At 39.7% G+C, this 21,710-nt stretch overlaps 1 pseudogene; it reads left to right on the top strand.

The window, feature by feature from the left end:
* The first annotated feature begins 18,075 nt into the window (after window positions 1-18,075).
* Window positions 18,076-18,979, top strand: LOC101535010 (putative vomeronasal receptor-like protein 4; annotated as a pseudogene).
* The last annotated feature ends 2,731 nt before the right edge of the window (window positions 18,980-21,710 follow it).

The following is a 21,710-nucleotide window of genomic DNA, read 5'->3' as shown; positions in this document are numbered from 1 at the left end:
GCATGCACCTGGGAACACATATGTTTGCTGCATCATTTCCTAGCAGCCCCACTTCCCATCCAGCTTCCTGCTTCTGGCCTGGAAAATGATTAGAGGATGGCCCCAAACCCTGACACCCTGCCAAATGTGGGAGACCAGGAAGAATCTCCTGGCTCCTGGCTTCACATCAGCTGAGCTCTGGCCATTGAGACCACTTGGAGAGAGAATCAGCAGACAGAAGATCTTTCTCTGCTTCTCTTTTTCTCTTTGTATAATTGATATTCCAGTACAAATAAGTAAATATTAAAAAATACTATTGACACTGTAAATTTTGGAAACTTGCACAATATAAATTATCATAATAATGTCTTTTACATCTTTGTATATTTAGGTACATATTTTCTAGTGCATTTTAACTTTCATTGAATGTAATGTATTTGCCCTAACTGTGCTTAAAATCATAGCTCACTGGGAATGAATTACTATAGAAACAACGTTGAATATTTTGAGCCATGAGCATAGTATCTTTCTTTACTTATTTATGATAATCTTTCCAGTTATGTTCTATGACAGTGTATAGATTTTGCATATCTTTTTCAGTTTAGGCTCAAGCATCACTTGTAAGCAGTATCATGTTTTAATTCTGATTCTGATTTTTCATTGCTTATATATGTATTTATGTTTCCCAAAACCTTGATTAGCTTGCTTATCAATCCTGATAGCCGTATTTTCTGGAAGGGTCTATAGAATTTCTTACCTAAAAGATTATGTCATCTGTAAATAAAGACATTGTATATCTTTTCCAACCGGGAAAAAAAAATCATAGCTCAACAGTCTACTTAAAATGATTTTATTTGGGCCCAGTACAGTAGACTGATGGCTAAGGCCTTGCTTTGCATGAGACAGAATCCCATATAGGAGGCTGTTCATATACTAACGGCCCAATTCCCATCAATTTTGCTGCTTTGGGCCTGGGAAAGCAAGTCATGATGGCCAAAAGCCTTGAGACCCTGTACCCATGTGGGAACTCCAGAGGAGGCTCCAGGCTTCTGCCTTCAAATTAGCTCAGCTTCTGCCATTATAGCCACTTAGGGAGTGAATCAATGGATAGAGGATCTTCTTCTTGGTCTCTGTTGTTCTCTGTAATCTGACTTTCCAATAAAAATGAAATATCTCTTTAAAAATGATTTTATTCATATAAAATTAAAAAACTGAATTTTCCCATGAATAGCATATGCTCATATTGAATAAATTCACCATATTTCAGTAATTCACTTACTATTTTTCAAATATGCATTTGAATCATAAGGTTTCATATTATTTTGTATTAATTTTGTATATACATTGTATTGATGTAAATACCACATCCAATGAGAAGTTTAAGTGATGTGGAATTTTATTGTGTTAGTTTACTGATGTGTGGAAAATAACGTATTGATTCTCAAGTGAGGCAGATGTCAGCTTGTAATGTTGATGGTAAGTAAATTTTAATTCCTTTAATTCATTTTTCCTCTCCAATCTTCATAATCCAAAATCGATTCATGATATTGCTGAAAAATCTTATATGAATGATAAATTTGTCCCTTAGTTTAATCCCTTCTCCAGATCATTTATTTGGTTTACATTTTCATTTGGATATCCTCAAGATTCCCTTCCAGCTTCTTTCAGCATTTTAATCAAGCTGGTGGATTCTGAGAATTTTCAACTGCTACACTAGAAGTTTCTACTCAATATAACATTTTCTTCAAAACAGCATAATTTCTGGAAGTATACAAATAAGATTTCACATAATGTTCTGAAATACACAAGCATATTTCAAGTGAAATATTTTTTCATTTGCAACTAACCTCTCCAACATGGACTAGAGTATGATAATCTGTAGAACATGATTCTTTTTAATATTATGTAAGTAATTTCACATTTTACACAAATTACTTTCATTACACTGGAGTAGTAAGCTAATATTGGTTGGATTATTCATATGAATTCAGGATTTTATCTTCAACCATCATTTATCTTCATTAGCATTCCCATCTTGTACAACATAACCTTATCAGATTACCTAGCTAAATTTTGTGTTAAATAAATGATCTTAATGAAATGTACATGTAGTAACACGTCTCTTTTGGTTAAACTTTACTTGATGGTTGTTGTTATCTTTACAGTGCCGTTAAAATATCTGTTGGAATTGTACTGTGAGGGCTGCAATGACAGTTTTTACACACAATGTAACTTTCTAAGTAAACACTTACACCTAGTTTTCAAATGTTGTCCATTTTATTTTATGTTTTAGTGGACAAGCTTTAAATAAATTGCTTAACATTTGATTCATGTACAGCACTGTCATCTAACCCCAAACAGTGATCAACTTGGAGAAGAGGAAGGGAGGCTGACACTGTTTAGCACTGGAGAAATCATTTAGTAGTTATAATGCTATTCTCAAATATAACCAAAACCAAATCATCAACACAAGTCACATTTCATAACCAGAAAACCTATTGCATAAGAAAAAATACTATTCCACATGTGCAACTGGCAGTGCAAGAACACGGGAAAAAAGAAGAGAATATGGTAGTATGGCATTTCTAAAAGAACCCAGTATCTCTCCAAAAACATACTTTTATCTGTAGGAATCTCATGTAATTTCTGTAAAAGAAGTCAAACAGTATTCCTACAGGAAATAAGATGCAACAAAATACAGAGAGCAAGGGAGAGAGAGGTGAGGAAAGCAACAGGTGATGTGACTGATTAATACAATCAAGAGATTAAAAATATCAGAAAATGAACACATTTTAGAGTGGGAAACTTCAATGTGATGAAAATTCAGCTGGGGGATTCTAGCACAGAAAAAGGTCAAAGAGAGGGCTAAATGAATCTAATTTGGAGGCCAGTGCAATAACATAGCTACTTGAGCCACTCTCTGCAGTGTCTGCATCCTACAAATGTGCCAACCTGAATCCCTGCTGCTATACTTCCAGTACAGTTCCTTGCTAATGTACCTCACAAAGCAGCAGAGAGTGACCCAAGCATATAGACCAGTATACCAACATGGGAGGCCTGGAAGAAGCCACTGGCATCTTGCTTCTGGCTTGTCCAGGCATAGCCATTGAGGCCATTTGAAGAGTAAAAGAATAGATGGAAGACCTCTCCCACCTCTTCGTAACCCTGCCTTTCAAATAAAAAAATAAAAATGTAACACACACACACACACACACATAAACATCAGAATTTCTAACATGAAAAAAGAATTTTTAAGCGATTCAGTCAGCCAAGAATAATGACTAATAAATAATGGATTAAGACTCTATGACATGTACAAAACCTTTAAACAAATAAGTATAAAGATACATAAAGGAGAAGGAAAAAGACTGAAATAATAATGGAAAACTTCTCAAGTTTTAAACATATATAATCAAATATATGTGTAGAAATTTTCCAAAACCCCAATCACACTAAAGAGCAAAAACAATTCTCCAAGGCTTGTTACATTTAAAATATTCTCAGGAAATAATGAAAAGTAGAAAATCATAAAACTTGTAGGGAAAAGATGTGAAGTTACATATAACGGAAAATAATTTAGACTTAAAAGACTTATCATTTCTTCCAAATACTTTCTTTTCTCTTGTCAACTTCATCGCTGGCTCATGGATCACACGGTGCCATGATTTCACCCAAGAGGCTTTTGTCACCCATGTTATTCCCTGGCATATTTTTTCGACTCCATGGTGCCGTGATTTTGTTGTTGCTGTTGTTGTTCTAATTCATAACGGTTGTTGACCTTGTTGTGTGACTTCTCATGTAAAGGAATGCATAATGATGCAGTAATAGAGACTACCATATTTAGATGTGGGGATACAATGCAATATGCATTCTTGCTTCCAAATCACAGATGGACTCCCAATGAAACTGTTGGAAATGTGTAGACAATGGGAGGCTGGACTGTCTGACATTGTACCAGCAATGTCAGGGCACACTTAAATAACAGATTGATGGAATCATGACTCCTTATGAGGGAGTATACTATTGTAACAACGTGGGGAAAATCAGTCGAGGTAGGATTTTGGGGGCTAGGAATTCCAGACTCTATGAATTTAATCACAAAATTTAAAAATTCAAAATAAAAATAAAAAAAGACTCATCAAGTTAAAACTTAGAGGCCAGGGAACAATCTTGGAAGCAAAAAAGAAAAAAAAGCAGAGAAGGAAAAAACATTTCGAACAAGTTGAAGATATCCTCTAGAATGAAAACGAAACAAAATATTTCTTAGACAGAACTTGCCACCACATCAGCATTCTGAGTATTTTGGAGAACGTACATGAGAAGCAAAATCTAACAGTATCAAATTCACTAAAAGATATATGTAATCTATAACATATCAAGAAAGTGTTAGGAATGTATTCTTATGTGTCAAAGTTAACCATTAATGCAAATAGATTATATCCCCAGTTAAACCTGTAGGGTTGTTGACTTGACTTTTAAAGTGGAAACAAATATATTCTCTCCACAAGAAACTCATGTAAAAGTTAAAGACACACAGAGACTGAAAATGAACATGAAGGACTGGAAAAAGACATATCAAGCAAATGAAAACCACAAATGAATCACTGTACTCATATCACGTGAAACAGCTTTTAATCCAAATCTTATCCAAAAAGGAGATAAGGGAGGGTAACAAGACATGTTTAGTGATTATGAATACATATGGCTTAACACTAGAACACCAGGGGCTGGCATTGTTCATTATGGTTAGAGCAACAACTAGGACTCAGACTCCGCACTCCTATGTGGGTGACGGCCATTCTACCAGCACCCCCGAGGTTTTGATTTTTATTTTAATAAGTCAACTCTCAGAATTAAATGTTTTTAAGTTCACCTTTAGTCATTGTTTTTTCACCATAGAGTTTCTGAAAATGTGTGTTTTATTCTGAGACTTTTGCCATTTTTTTGTGTTTTAAAGAGAGGGAGAGGAATAAAGGGAGAGAGAGAAGGAGAGAGGAAGAGAGAGAGGAAAGAGAGAGGGAGAGAAGGAGAGGAAGAGAGACGCTGATTCACTCTCCAAACGCCGCAAGAGCCAGCACTGAGCCAGGGAGAAGCGGTCATTACAGCCATCTTCAACTGCTTTTCCCAGCCGCCTTAGCAGGGAGCTGGACTGGAGGTGGAGTAGTCAGGACAGGAACAGGAGCCCACATGGGGCGCTAGCATCATAGGCAGTATCTCTACTCACTACACAACTCCTGCCCCAAAGTTGTAATGTTTACTCCTTCAGTGACTCAGTTTTATGGCACAGAAACTTACCTAGTTCTCTCTCAAAATAATTTCCTGTTAAAATTTCTCTTTTCCTGTTAATTTGAAATGTAACCGGTGCGGCACAGCCTACGAGGGCTGGGGCGCAGCATCCTTGGTCACAGGACCGTCTAGCCCCTGTGGGCCCTGAGCCCTGAAGGGTCCATTTCTCCTACCCTCCAGTGCCCAGTCCGGCTCGCAGCCCGTGTTACCTGCTCTGATCCCCAATGTGTCCACCACCTGCCTTGATCCGGGGGAACGCCTGTTCTCTGCCTTCTTCCCCTTGGTTGGCTGCTCAGAGAGGCTTCTTGTCCCGGCCTGTGATTTCATTCCACTTGCCATCGACACAGCAGATTGAATTCAAGAAACCCTGCCCTTCTTAAATGGGAGGCAGGACCTTCTTGGACGACACTAGCAGTGGTTCTCCCAGTCTGAGGATCCCAACGCCAGCCCTGCAGGTGAGCCGAGGTGTGTCCTCTGCCAGATTCTCCCACCTCAATTCACAATGAGCGTCGCCAGGCAACGCTGTGAGACGCATGCGCACTTCAGACCTTGCTGGTTACAGTTGCTGTGTATGTGCTGGACGTTTGATGAGCAGGACTGTTGGATCCATTGGGGGTTCTGCTTTCTGAGCAATTGTTTTAAAAAGCCAAAGGATCTTGGCTGACCTGACTATGTGGGCAACGAGAAAGATTCATCTCAGACCTTGTGACTGAAGACCTTATCTAGAGAGGGTCAATCTCCTTACTCCTCAGGTCCACATCCCTCTGGGTCATTGCAGTTTCCATGAGAAGTTACCAGCTGGTAGAAGTTCTATCTGCATCTCACAGGATGTGGCCATGGGTGTGATAAGCTCCAAATTTGGAGGAGAACTCAGCCTTCGTTTTGCAAGACATTGGAGCTCTTTGTAGAAATTTCCTTAAAAAATTATTTGAACTGCAGGTTCAGAATAAGGAGAGCCAGAAACAGCCATTGATCTTTCATCTGCTAGTTTACTTCCCCAAAAGCCACAAGGGGTGGAGCTGAGCCCATCCGAACCTGAGCCAAGAAGATTTTTCTGGATGTTCCACGTGGGTGCAGAGGTCTGGGAACTTAGACCATCCTCCACTGCTTTCCCTTGCGTGTTAGCAGGGAGATGGATCAGAACTGGAGCAGCCAGGACTCCAACTGGCATCCGTGGCCTGCAATTGCTTTAGACACTACACTAACACTGGCCAATTAAATGCTGTTTCTCCTGCTCTGGGATGGTCTTCACAGATTCGTTATGAAAGGTCTTGTGCTAAATAAAGCACACTTTATCAATTTGTTTTTCTAAAATTTGATCTAACTTTATTACTACATCTCCTTATTCAGTGACTGCATAAAATTCAAATACTGAACACGGTGTTTGTACAAAATCTTCACAAATAAACCACAACCTTCATACAACTGTTTTTTCACACTGCTACCCCTCAATATTAACATGGATGAAGTAATTGTATTTCTCTATGTATTCTATTCCTTCAATTTTTTTGAAATGTTCTATCATGTTTTATTTCATCTGAAAGTCAGAGAAGGAAAGGACACCACAAAAGACAAGTATTTGGCTTCTGTTTCACTCTCCCATTACCTGAAGAAACCAGCCCTGGGAGCCACCAAACCCCGGAGCCTGCAGCTGAATCTGTCTCCTGTGACTGGCAGGGACTGTGCATGCGCAGATAACGGGAACCAAGAGTGGAATCAGAAGTCAGACCTAGGCGCTCTGACATGTGGGACAGACTTCTCCAGCAGCTTCACTGTTCCTGCCAAGGCATGACCTTCCTCTTTACACCATGTGTGTACTTATTTATTGATGTAGAGTGTAAGGCAGAGAGACAGCAGGGGAGAAAAACAGAATGCATTCTGTATTTTGTATTTGATCTGATCAGTGAAAAAACCATGATCTATCTTCAAGACCTAACTCATCTCCTTTGAGATTTGGGATACTTTCTTCATTATAAGTTACCCCAATATTATTTTTACTTCCATAGAAACATACATAATTCAAATGTAAACTTTACCTACTTTTCCAACTTTGAAAAGTATGACTGCTGCTTTTGCTGATTGTGAATACTTTAGTGGGTAGAGAATGCGTTGTCCCTATCTTTGTATCTTGTGATATTGAGACATCAATAATAAACATTGTGTTGTGGTAACATCAGAGCTAATTTCAAGGGAAATTATGACTGAACAATCTTCAATGAGTCATTATTTTGTGTCAGGCACTATGAATTATATGATTATCTTAACTCATTGAATTTTCACTAATTCTCTGTGACGTATGTTGCCCTTATCCCCAGATTGCCCATAAAAACAATGAGGCTTATAAGGCATAAAAAGTAAGAAAGCTCAGAGTCACACAAACTCTCTGTGACAGAACTGAAATTTGCTTAAAGTTCTGTCTAATGTTGGAGTCCAAATTTTCTACCACTGGTAATTTTTTCAATTATTTAGTGGAATTTTTGTTTTATCCTTGCACACTTTGGATTTTTCAAAAGTGATCATCTACTCACTCCTGATATGTTGTAGAAGTGCATCCTCACAAGGAAAAAGCTAAAATGAGCCCAACTGTACTGGTGAATAGAAGTCTATGTGAGTCAATTGTTTCTTCCAGCTTATGTGCTCTAATTAGAAAGCACACAGTGATTTAGAATAAAGTATAACATTTTATTTCATTTATTGACGGAGAATTCATGGAAATGTGATTTAGGTTTTGAATCTTATATGCAATTTTTTTGCTGCATGCCTATCTATAAAGGAGCTATTGGCAGAAACTTAATGCTTTGCTTTGCTTTATTTATAAGAGTAATAATAGGACATTATTAGCTAATGAACTGGCAAAAAGAACTGCTTATAATTTCTTTACTATATTCATATAAGGTACCTTTTGTTTTTTTCCCATCATTTTTCAAATGCTGTCATGTTTTAATGCAAGAGCATTCCTTAGCCTTTCCACATATTACGTGGTAGCTACAAATGATCATTTTCATGCCTAAATATTTAATCTGCTGTGGGACTGCACTACAATATAATTTTGGAGAGAGAAGAGGGTAAAAGTGAAAGAAATCTCATCAGTTATTGTAAGGTATACATTACATCATCTTGCTTTCCTTTAAAGAACAATGAATTTGACTTTATTGTTATGCTGAGTAGCTTGTTTAATGTCATGCACATAGTATGTATTAAAGCTGCTGAAAGAATCAAACTCTGTGTAGTTTCAGGGACATGTATTTCCCAAAGTGCGTTTACATTGCCCCTGTCATCTCTATGTGTCCTAGTCACACAAATATCCAGTTATGCAAAAGTAATAAGATGCTCGTGAGGAGTACCCATAGTAATACTGGAAGGGAAACCAGTAGGGGAAGGAGAGAAATTGGGGAGTACGAGAGGAAATCTCAGAGCCTGTGGAACTGTGTCACAAAGTAATAGATAGATAGATAGATAGATAGATAGATAGATAGATAGATAATAGATAGATCGATGCTGTCACTGACGCTTTTAAACAAATGATGGGGGAATAACAAAAGCAATGATTATGACAAAATTTTGTATCACAAATTGTTTAAATCAAACACTTTTTAAAAAGTATGTATATTTATATTTATTTTATATTTCACATGCAGATTTACAGAGAGAAGGCACAGAGGAAGAAGGTCTTCCATCCACTGCTTCATTTCTCAAATGGCCTCAACAGACAAAGCTGAGCAACTCCAAAGCTAGGAGTCTTTTTCTAGGAATCCCACCTGGGGGCAGAGTTCCAAGGACTTGAACCAGCCTCCTGTGCCTTTCCAGGTCATAAACAAAGAATTGGATTGGAAGTGAAGCTTCTGGGACACAAACCACTGCCTATATGGAATACCAGTGTGACAAGATGCAGTATTAACCTGTTGAGCTACAGCAGAGCCCCCCAATACTGTAGTTTTTAAGCGAAATAATGTGCACATTCAAATAGAACTCAACAGAATACTGTGAAATAGTTTTACTAAGAATAATGTTGGTTTTGAAACTTATCAGGTGATTATCTGATAAAATCTCAGTTGAAATTTAGAGCATACGTGTAATTATTGATGTTGAGATTTACATATGTGTCCTCGACTCAAACCAGGACGACATAATTATGCTTCTAGAACTACTCGCTTTTTAGTAGACTTTGATGTGCTCAAAATCAGTAACTGTGAATCCACAAATTTTAAATTCTACAATAACATGAACTCTCATATAGCTCATGTCAGGAACTGTGTTCAGCAAACAAAAGGGTTTTAATATATGACAATGTGTCAGTAAAGTCAAGACATTTTAACTATATAAATTTCTCACATTAGCACAACAAATATAATTAAATACTGAGAGCATTAAAATACGTGTCATTGGATGTCATGGATGACTTTAAAAGGTTAAGAGGCAGATATTCAACACAAATCCAGTTAGTCCACTAAACCGTCATTCAGATTTTTGAAAATCATTAAATTACTTTATCCAAAAGAGAGACAGAGAAACAATTTTTCCCATTTGTTATTTCATTTCCTAAATACCTGATACAACCAGGGCAATACGATATACAAGGTGAAAGCCAAGATTATAATCGGGGTCTCCCAAAGTTTGAAGGAATCTGGTCATTTGAGTCATTTCTGTTGCTGACCTGCTTACTAGGGAGCTATACTCAATAGTGGAGCTGGAACTCCACCCCTGGCAAACTGCTATGGGATGCAAGCATTCCAAGTGGCTTCTTTGCTGATTTGCACCAAATACGCACACTAGTATTCACTTTACACATAGCATTAGCAACACTCTTACAGTGGATTCTAATGGACTTTTAGTCACATGCCTTTTCCAAAAACAAACAAGTGAGATAATATTATATGTATATATATAAGTGAATATGTACTGTATATATATTCATATCTCCTTTTTGGAGAGCAAATAAACAAAAGAATCCAAAAACCTGCTCCAAACGTTTGTGAACAAAGAATGAAAAAATGATTTTGGTGCAAAACAATTAAAAACCCACACATAGAAGGGCTTTTCATGGAAATTGCAAAACATGAAAAAAATTGTTCACTGGTGATTTGTGCCATCTAATTTGATTATGATTCAATGGTTACTATAAACATCAAAATTACATATGAAATCATGATGCTAGTTTTATAGTATCAGAATCATTTGGTTCACAACAGACCAATAAATTGTGACATCATGATGTTTATTGTGATAATGAAATGGTTTCAAACATTGATTGTAACATCACGATGAGACGGTTGTTTGTTTTGTTTATTTATTTATTTTATTTTAAGTGTGAGTGTTGGAGAGAGAGAATGAGACTCTTCCATCTGCTGGCTTACTCTACAAACACTGCAGTAGTCAGAGCTGAGCTAGTCCAAAGCCCAGAGCCTGGAGCTTCCTCCTAGGCCCTCATCAGAATTCAGTAAATAAAGCACTTGGGGCATCTCCCACTGCTTCCCTAGACCAAAAGACCAGAAGATAGGAATAGAAGCAATGGCCATGTGCAATGCTGCCACCACAGCTTGAAGATGAGACTGCAATGCCACTAAACCAGCCCCCAGTAGTTTTTAAGCAAGTATTTTTTTTTAATTACTATTTTTTTTTCATGCAAAGGCTGTTCAAGATTGTTACTTGCTTTCAGGATTTGTGAATATTCCCACTTTTCTTCATTCTATTGATTCCCAATTTCATTCTGTTGTGCTAGGAAATGGTAGCTGGTATGATGTCTATCCCCTTGAAGTTTTAATGCTTGTTTCTGATCTAATGTAATCTGTCTTAATTAATCTTCTGTGTGTGCTTAATAAGAATTCTGTCTATTGCCAGGTAAAAACTTATGTAATAAATCTTTTATGTCCATTTTCTGCACTGCATTAATTCCCTTGCAGTTTGTTGTTGCTGCTGTCACTTTTGTATTGTCCTATCTAGATATTATTGTGAATGTAGTACTGAGATACAGTATTGTACTTCAATGATTGGTTAGCTTGATAAAGCCATGTAACTGCTTTAAGAGTGGATCTCCACTCTTCTTCCATGATTATTTGTTCTAATTGAACATACATAAGCTGATACCTGCATCAAACATATGTACTCATGCACCAGCATACACAATGCAGATGAAGATGTGGGCGTAATATGAGCACCGTCACACACATGCAGGCATACACACACACACACACACACACACACACACACACACAAGGCTTACCTCAGTATAAGTGAACAGATATTTTCTTCACAAAGAAATCCCTATATGGAAGTCATTCATTCACTCTTAATCTGGGTCCCTCAATGATTTTGTGTGTTCATTGCTTGCTCTGGTCTTATTTTGTCTCAAACTTCATAACACTCGCATACAGGATTGTTCATTTTGGGTTGTCCGGTAATGCAGCGTGACTATGCAATTGGTACACAAGTCAGCCTTAACAAGAAGAAAACTCAGAGGAAGGGGCGGAGGTGTGGGATATGTGGTTTCTCTTCTATAGTGTCCCATAGTGCTCATCAGACTCCAGCTCCACACAGTTTCAAACCAGTTGTCCCTGGTTTAAAACTAGGCAGAAGCAGGGGAAATTCTGTATTTTTTGACAGGAGATAAAACGAGAGCCCCATGCATGCACAACAATCAAGACGGTCAACAGAAACACAAAGAATTATACTCTTTCACCTTGGAGTTGGCTTTGCAACAACTTCGAACCTGGTCTTGAAACCTGAATTCAAGCATTCAAAGGCCATAAAAACCAACAAAGTACTATTACTCAGAAGACTGACAGGAGGCATAGTGTCATCACTTAGTACTAAAATATCCAGTTTAAATCCAGGATTATTTAATCTAGAAAGATACAGGAAAAATCATGGATCATGTTAAAGAAATGCAGCAAACTTAAGTAGAAGTCTAATGAAACCCATTTCCAGACAAATCAATCAAACTTCTGAAAATTGAGACAACCGCATTTAAAGCAGCCAAAGGAAAATTAGAATGCAGTTTAGATAAGGTATATGGGTATATACAGAAAATATTAAAATTTTTCTATTGAGTTTTAAAAGTATATGGGATGATTTAAGCTTTTTAAATTGAAGTATGAGAGTACACTGTAATGATATGAGAATTTTTCCCCATGCCATGTATCTCTGAATATAATTTTGTTTCTCTGAACTTCCCAAGCATCCCCAATTTAGACGTTCTGAGGTTGTTTTCTCCTCCCAGTGAAGACTGGGATAGGTTGCACTTAGAATACTTTTCAAGCATCCTCATGTAATTAAAGGAAAGAAGTGTTACAGAGTACTTAACTATGTGCTAAGTCATATGCTATGAATACACAGTGTATGATTAACCTTCCCAAGATACCTGCAAATCTTGTCAGTAGTGTTTTATAGGTATGGAAGTGCCTAGTCAATTGGTATTGATGTTGTTTAGAAATAGGATATTTACACATTTTTAATCAAAATACTGATCATGTAAGTCACATTTGTTGTGTTCACCTTCTCACACACATGATAAAGAAACATCAGAAATCCAGTGTCTTTGCTAAAGAACTCCTGATGCCTACATCTCCTCTGTGCCTGGACAAAAGCTGACAACCAGAGCCAGCATGGTTGTAGCACATTCACACAGTGGAGCTGGGGGAGCTCACTTGTCACATAAAAGCACTCCAAGTGTGCAGGAGGGAGGTATGTGAGAAAATTCATCTCTTCCTACCCCCAGATAGGCCTGGGTAAGCAGAGTGGTTAGTGATACCTAGGATGTGGCAGAGGACACAGGGCTGAGTAGCTTAGAATTGGGTAAGGAAACCTTGAGTTGTCCATCAGGCCAGCTGCACTGGACCCTCCACCCACCTTCCCTGGTTACCTTTCACAGGTGACAGAAGCATAATTGCTCCTGTGGCTGGAACATTGTCATCTGAAGACAGCATTACAGCTGTACCCCAACAGCATAGCACATATCTTTGAAGTAGCATCAGGGCTGACCACTAGGGGAGGAGGGCATGAAAGGTGATGAGAGTGGTTGGCACTGCAGGGGAACACAGTGTGAAACCGGTTGCTGCCTTTTCCTTGTTGTCTCCCACCCAGAGGAGAAACACGCCATTTCTGAAAAGGCTTTAGGGCACCAGAAGTAACAGGTCATCGTGATAGTGAGGTCATGCCCTACTCAGTGATGTCTGCACTGCAAATTTGGAATTCAAATATTCAGAACCAGTGGCGTTATGACTTTCTGTCAATGGACATTTAAAGGAAATGCACACAGAAAGAAGTGCAGAAGTCACATGGGAATGACTCATTCAGCTATTTTCATACAGCAACCATCACTTAGGTCATGAAACAGCATTAGCAGACAGGAACACACCTCTCCTGGACACGACATTCCAAGCAGCCTCTGATTCTAGGACCATGCAGCCTTGTGTGGTCAATATAGAGTACTTCAGAAATATTCAGAAAGGATATTTGAAAATGGTTTTTAGTAAGCATGTTAGACAACGCTGTTTTAAGGAAGCAGTAACAACAAAAAAACAATAGACAGCTCAAATATATACAAAATCTCCACTCTGTGAGAACTGCAATTCAATTTTTCTGCGCCATCTGGAAGATTTTCTATGCATAGTTGACTTGGATAAGGTTAAGCCATATCAGCTGAAATGTCAAGAGATTATGAAATTTGATGTAGGCTGTGCAATTAATGAACAAAAAAAACCTCTCTGATGCAGTTTTGATTAACTAATTACAAGACTCAAAGTAAACTTGAAGAAGTGACTGCTTCTGACTCTCAGATGCTTTTTTTAATTGGCTCATAAACTTTGGTGGTGACAGGAAGGGGTGGGATGAGGTCATAATCAAGTCCGAGGCACCTGGACCCCTCTGAGACGCTCATCACTGTGCTGTCTTCTGCTAATTAGTGCAAGTTCAGTGTAATTATGATCAGGATGTTTCTGAAGATCACAGTGGGGAGAGGGCACAGCTGGCCTTAGGGATCCACAGCATGCATTTGGAGCATCCTTGTCACACTGACATACTGACAGCACTTAAAGTGTCCCCGAGAACGGGGACTCAGGCAAGGATAAACAGACCTGGCTTGGCTAGTCTGCGCAAGTCCTGCCAGTCTCTTCGGACTACTCAAGTGAGTAAGTTGAGTAAGTGCTAAGTGTAGGGGGGCTGCTTTTGGGTCAGGAAACGAGGCTGCCCCACACAGAGCTGATCAGGGCCAGGTGCACAGAGGGAGAGTCTCAACACCACTGTCCCTGTGGAAAAGCAAGCTGTGAGCACCCAAGGAGAGGGTGCCATCCCTTCCCAATAAGTCCAGCAGCACCTGGATGTCTGCTTCTGGAAGGAGACAGTGTTCAGCATAGCCACCAATGTCCTGAACCCAACACCACTCCATTTCTCAGGTCGGAGGGAAGCTGGGGACATCTGGCAGCAGTGGGCTTTCAGCCTGGGTGAGAGCTCTTCCTCTCGCAGACTCCGGCTTTGTGCACTTTCCCTCCCAGCATGGGGAGTTTTGCTTTCACTTCACCATGTCTCTTTCTGGTGTCCCTCAATGATTTGTGGTGAGACATTATTCACTTTTGTGTTATGATCTTAGTTTTTCTAATTTTTGGCTTTCTTAGGCTGCAATGTAAAACAGTACCTAAGACTAGAGAATTGATGAAATGTGAATACTGATATGAGGATGCCTGATAACACAGAGAAGTGCTTAGAAATTCTGTTTTTCTGCTTACCAGTTGCTGGCATGTGCATTACATACATCTGTTCATGTAATTCTCACAGTGAACATGGATGTTACAAAGCACCCTCTGGTTTACAGATGACAAGGAAGGGTCCCAGACAGGTAAGGTAGTATTTCTAGAATCATACACAGCAGTGTTCTATGAAGGGGCAGAGAGGTGGGAAAGGCACATAAGAAAACAAAGCAAAACAGAAACTTTCTCTCTGATCCCCCAAAGAGACACAGGAGCACAAACCTCAGCTCTGTATCTCCACCCTCAGGCAGGGCCTTTGCTTTGCATCCTCTGGGTTGGCAACTGGCAATGAACTTGGAGAAGGTGAGTTATACCCCGGTCAAGTGCAGTTCTCCTGAGATTCTACCACTCATATACACCATTACTCTTTAAGTGCAGCTTTTATTTTTTTGACAGAAAGTAATTGTATAAATTGATAGAATGCAAGATGGTATTTCAGTTCTGAATATTAGTGAAATAATCAGAGCATGATATTTGCTGTATTCCAACATCTCAGTGTTCATCATTTCTTCATTTCTCTGTACTGGGAACCTTTAAAATCCTCTCTACCGACTATTCTGAAATATACATCCATCATTGTTTATCATGCATATCTTGTTAGGCTATAAAGTGTTAAATGTTCAACTTCAGGCCCATCACAGTAGCCTAGTGGCTTAAGTCCTCACCTTGCATGCACCGGGATCCCATATGGGCACTGATTCTAATCCCGGTGGCCCTGCTTCCCATCCAGTTCCCTACTTGTGGTCTGGGAAAACAGTAGAGAATGGCCAAAAGCCTTGGGACCCTGCGCCCATGTGGGAGACCTGGAAGAGGTTTCTGGCTCCTGGCTTAGGATCTGCACAGCTTCTGCCATTGCAGCTGCCTGGGAAGTGAATCATCAGGCGGAAGATCTTACTCTCTTTCTCTCCTCTCTATGTGTATCTGACTTCCAAAATAAAATAAAATTAATCTTTTTTTTTTTTTTAAAAAGCATTTCCTCCTATTCAGTTGCAGCATTCAATCCTTAACTTTCCCATTCACTTTCATGCTGGGGTTCGTGCAGTAGGTGTGGATGACACAAAGGTGTGGCAGGTCCCAGGGGAGCTTCCAGCTGTTTGGCAGGTCCCAGGGGAGCTTCCAGATGTTTGGTAGGGCCCAGCAGATTTCTCTCTGACCACCTTGATGCAGTCTCACCCCCTTTTTGCATGGACACTCAACCACCCCACCAAGAATTCTGTAATCTATTGAGGCATTGTTATTTGCCCCTGTGAGGTGGCTTCTGTAACTGATATGAGCTTGAGAGTCAATGTTGCTGATAATGTCTTGGTGAGTGGGCCTTTGACAATTTATGCACAGGAGCACAATTAAGCCCATGCCATTTTTGGACGCCTTATTGGGTACTTAACCATTGCCTCAGAATCTGGCCCAGACATGTAGCACTCCTTCTGGGAAAGGGCTTGAAAATATCCTAAATATTAATGCAGATGATGGGAGTGAGAGCTGAAACTGCAATGGCAATAAATATAGTTACTGTGATCTCAAAGGCTAGCCTGTCTCTGCAATTTTTTTGGAGCATAGAAAATTCAACTGTTTTAGCTGCTTTTGTAATTTTTAGCTAGAGGAATTAAGGATGCTTTTATTAAAGAAATAGGCTTTTAATTATTATTTTATTTGTTATAGGGTTGTAGAGTTTATAGTTGTAGGTGGAATTTAACATTTGAAACTTTTGTCTTGGATTTTTATGTTTTTTCCTTGTGACATATTTTTCCCATTAAATGATTGGTAAATTATAGAAATTGAAATGTGGCAGGAATGTGTTTCTGATTAGCAGGTAATCACATACGCCTTGGCCTTGGAGTCCTGCCAGTCACTCCATGACTTCTACTGACAAATGAATAATGGCTTGCTCTGAAGAATAAGAATACAGTATTTTACAGAATTACCTTTAGGGGCACCTGCTTAGCCCTGAAGCACAGAGGGAATGACCAAATGCCTGTACATGCCCTCTTAGTCTTGAAGTAAAAATAGAACAGTTAGTTCTTTGTGTAGAAGCTTGTGAGGTGTCTGAGTAAATAAAAAAGCACAGCTTCTTGAGCTGTTGCTAGAGGGCACCAACTGACAGTGTCTGTGTCTTTCTTTATCTGCAACTTCACACACCCTTCCCAAACTCCAAACTCAGCTGGAGCTGGTCTCCGGCACTTTATTACAACCTCTGGAAACCACTTGTGTACTCATTATATGTTTACAATGACGTTTTGGCTCCCACATATAGGTGAGAACACGTGGCATTTGTCTTTCTATGCCTGGTTAATTTTCCACTAATCATTACACAGCTGGTAATGAGTATGTGTGTGTGGCACCAGCACAGTCCAGCTGGGTGAGTCTGCTGGGTGCCAGCATCAACAAGGAAGGGGTTCAGGATCCTGGCTTAGAGTTGGTGAAAGGGTGTTCTCACTGCTCAGGAGCCTTATGGAGAAAATCCTCAGGTAAATTTGGACATGAGCTATGCATAGAAGGCTTTTGTGAAAGGACAGAAGATGCACTAACACAGAGTTTATGTTTAAATAACAATTCTCACCATGTCTGTTTCAGCAGATGAAAGACAAAAACACCAAGTAGGAGATGAGATATTGGGGCCAACGTGATGGTTCAGCAGCTAAATCCTCTACCTATGCTGCCTGCATTCCATTTAGGAAATAGTCCTGGTGCTGATTTTTCTGTGCCTGTTCCAGCTCCCTGCTTATGGACTGGGAAAGCAGTGCAGGATGGCTCTAGTCCTTGGATGCTTGACCCTGTGTGGGACACTGGAAAGAATCTCCTGGATTCAGACTAGCTCACTTTGGACATGATCATCGTTTGGGGAGTAATCAAGCAGAGAGTAGCCCCTCTTTATTGCTCCTCTTTGTAAATATGCCATGAAAATAGATTTAAAAAACATAAATGATAGATACGCTGTGGAAGAGGAGCGTATTATGACATACATTTACATCTAAACAGTTTCTTCCACTCACACAGAGCATACGTAGAGATCTGAAATTGGTCATCTTAATGTCTTTGCTTTCCTCAGGTTTCTCTGTTTGTGTTTATGAAGATGACTTGTAGTGACCTCATCCAGAGAATAATCTTCCTTTCTCTCACTGGGCCAGGAATTGTGGGGAACTTCCTTATAATTGTGAGATATGTACATATTTTGGTCAAGGGTCATGAGAAAAAATCCATAAATCTTACCCTCATTCAATTGGCTATTTCAAACATCATGATTATTTGCACCACAGATGTCAGAGATACGATCACGCTCACTTATTTTAATAACTTCCTCTTAAGTGAATTTTTTTGCCAAACAGTATTTTGCTTGAACAGGGTGGCACGAAGTCTCTCCATCTGCACCACCTGCCTCCTCAGTGTAGTCCAGGCCATCACCACCAGTCCCAGGAACACCTGGTGGAAAAAGTTCAACCCGCGCACTGCATGGCAGGTGCTTCCCCACCTCCTTACCTTCTGGGTCTTCAGCTTTCTCATAAGCTCTAACTTACTCCATTATATCACAGCAGTCAACAGCTTGAACAGGTCTACAGTTTGAATGCATGTTGGGAATTGCTACAGGCTGCCAGCTACACAAATGGTTGGGTGGCTTTTCCTCTGCTTCATGGCTCTTCAGGACCTCACCTTTCAGTCTCATGGGCTGGAGCAGTGGGTACATGGCTCTCCACCTGTACAAACATCACAAGTGTGTTCTCTACTTCCGGAGGTCCAGGTTTGCCAAATATTCCAGCCCAGAGATTGGAGCTACTCGGAGTACTGTCATTCTCATGAACTGTTTCCTGTTCTTCCATTGGGCAGATTTCATTTTCTCCTTCTACATAGGGTACACCATGACACATATTATCACAATGTCAAATGTTAAAATGTTTTCAGAATTTGGTTTTGCCAGTCTTAGTGCCTTTATCCTGAGTGGTGGGGCTGTTCACACTGCTAAAGGCCGCTGTGCTCACTGAGGTGTGCAGGATAATGTTCTGTACTAACCCCTCCAGGAACTTAATATCTCTAGGGACTGCCTTTCCCTGCATGCTTCAAATGTTAAAATCATTAAGCTTTACGGAAATCGACTTGGTTTCTAGAAGTCTGGTGCCAGGTAATATAAGCTGGTATGGATGTCTCAGGAACCAAGAGAGAGAGAGAAAGAGAGAGAGAGAGAGAGATTCTTCCCTTGCTCCCATTCTGCTGTTGCTATCACATGGATTTTCTCTTATATTTGTGCTGTTTTAATTAGATTCTTTGAAAATAATGGGCAAACGAGACAAATTAATTCACTCTTTTCTCTAAAAATATATACAATTTTCACAAACCTTTACACCAAAATATATCTGATAAAAACAGAATATCAATAAAGAGTTCTGTTCTATAATTTTTCAATGTGTCTTCAATCAGAAAGTTCAATCTTGAAAGAGTAACATATCTCTATTACTTTTTGCACTGAGAAAATTTGCCCTTTTAATCATTTAAATCTACACCTCAGTGGCCCCTCGCATATTTGCCTTAATGCTGCATGGCCACAACCACAGCATCCATTCTAGAATTTGTCTTCATTCCAAACTGAAATCCTGTACCTATTAGGAAATAATTTCCCATGTTTCCATTTTATTTTTCTAAACTGAGATATTCAGGATCCCCAAAATACCTTGATTTAGTTATAATCTAAAGATAGGCTGTATTGAAAATGACAGAGAGGTGTTAAAGTCACTAGTGTTGATTGCAGGTAATAAAATGCTGTGCTGTCATCTTGATTATTATTGTTGCCATAAAGATGATAGAAGTTTCCACCATTTTGACGTTTGAACCTCAGTTGTCTACAACAGCCATATCCAGACCAGGCTGAAACCAGAAACTACAACCTCTATCATGTTCTCCCGCAATTATGACTGGAGCCCAGATACATGGACCATTTCCTGTGCATTCACACAATCATAAGATGGATCAGCAAAGCAGTAGCCAGGAATTGAAAGTACTGATATAGATTATGACATCACAGGTGGCAGTTGCATCTGTTGTGCCAGGTTCATCCAAATTTGCTTGAGGCAGAATGATACATCATTTCAAGCTAACCATATTCCAATGTACACAGTTATATTGTGTAGTCATTCATCAATTGGCTTTTTCTTCCACCTATTAGAGATACTGGTAATTATTTTAAAAAATACTACTCTGTAAAACTGCCCAACTGTGTGCTTTTACTGGTTTGGCTGTATACCAAGGGATGAAAGTGCTGGATCATAACGTTATTCTGTCTAAAATGTTTTACTGTTGTTGTTATTGTTGTCTTTTTTTGTCCTTGTTTTATTTTAATTCATTTTATTTTTACAGCAAAGTCAGATATACAGAGAGGAGGAGAGACAAAGATCTTCTATCCATTGACTCACTCCCAGAGCTGAGGCGATCTGAAGCCAGGAATCAGGAGCTTCTTCCCGGCCTCCCATGTAAGTGCAGGGTCCAAAGGCTTTGGACTGTCCTTGACTGCTTTCCCAGGCCATAAGTGGGAGCTGGATAAGAAGTGGGGCTGCAGGAATTAGAATCGATGCCCATATGAGATCCTGGCATGTGCAATGAGAGGAGCTAAGCCACTAAGCCACTGCACTTGGCCCTTTTCTGTCTGAAATTTTTTTTTTTAAATACTCTTTTATTATTTACTGCTGAGGTGGCATCACAGGTGAGCATTCCCATTGTAATAGCAGCATTCCGTATTGGATTGCAGGTAAAATTCCCAAATTGCATCCTAACACAGATCATCCTCACTGTTCCACTTGCAGTCTTCATTCTGCAAGTCCGAGTGTGCAGCCTTGGCATCTGTGCCTTTCACAAACTCCCCATTGTGGACCCTGCAGCCCCCTCTCTGTTCATGTTGATTTCTGTAGACTGTGGAACATTCCAGAAAAGATATACACATTGAGTCATACATTTGATTTAGTTTCCTCAATGGCTCACTTGACGAGATCAGAATATGCATTTTCTGACAGGGAAAGCTATAAAATCATCTGTGTAGGGCAGGATGACTGCTGGATACATTTGTTTCTCCTCTCTTTGTCGCACTGAACTGCCTGATCTGATATGGCCCCATGACAGCCCACCCCAAAGAGAATTTCAAAAGGAGGACAAAGTCCCTGAGCATGTTAAATGAGCTTTCTTTCACGAAAATCCTGCTCAGGTCCATCCTGTTGTACAACAGGTACCCTCTCCCCCTAAGGATCCATGTTCATGGGACTGATCCTCCAATTCCTCATCCAGACACCCTACATGAGTACGTTCACACTGAAGTTTTCTTTCCAGTGACACTGCACACCAGCCTCACTTTGCTATTGAGAAGCACTTGCTGAGGAGCTCACAGGGCTTTCTTTCAGACAGGTTTGTGCTGAAATACAGCCTGTCCCGCAAGGCAGTCTGCAACTGAGGCACTGATTCCACTCCCACTTCCTCCTCCCTTAGACACACACACACACACACACACACAAGTTCCATGAATCTGCTTCATAAGCTCTTCTACCTTGAATTTTTTCCTGGGTGCCTGCATGGGCTGCTCTCCTCGGCTCACCTTCCAGATAAATCTCTTCCCACACTGAGTTCATCCTTTCTGCCTGGCTCCACAGCACACTGCCCTCCTCTTCACAATGTTCCCCCTCCACATCAGTCTCCTGCCTTTCTATGAGCTGATTATGCTGTGGTACCAGCACATCA

Source organism: Ochotona princeps, chromosome 11 (genome assembly GCF_030435755.1).
Source record: "Ochotona princeps isolate mOchPri1 chromosome 11, mOchPri1.hap1, whole genome shotgun sequence".
NCBI classification, from domain to species: domain Eukaryota; kingdom Metazoa; phylum Chordata; class Mammalia; order Lagomorpha; family Ochotonidae; genus Ochotona; species Ochotona princeps.
Note: the sequence above shows the minus strand (reverse complement) of the source record. Positions and strands in the feature narration are given on the sequence as shown.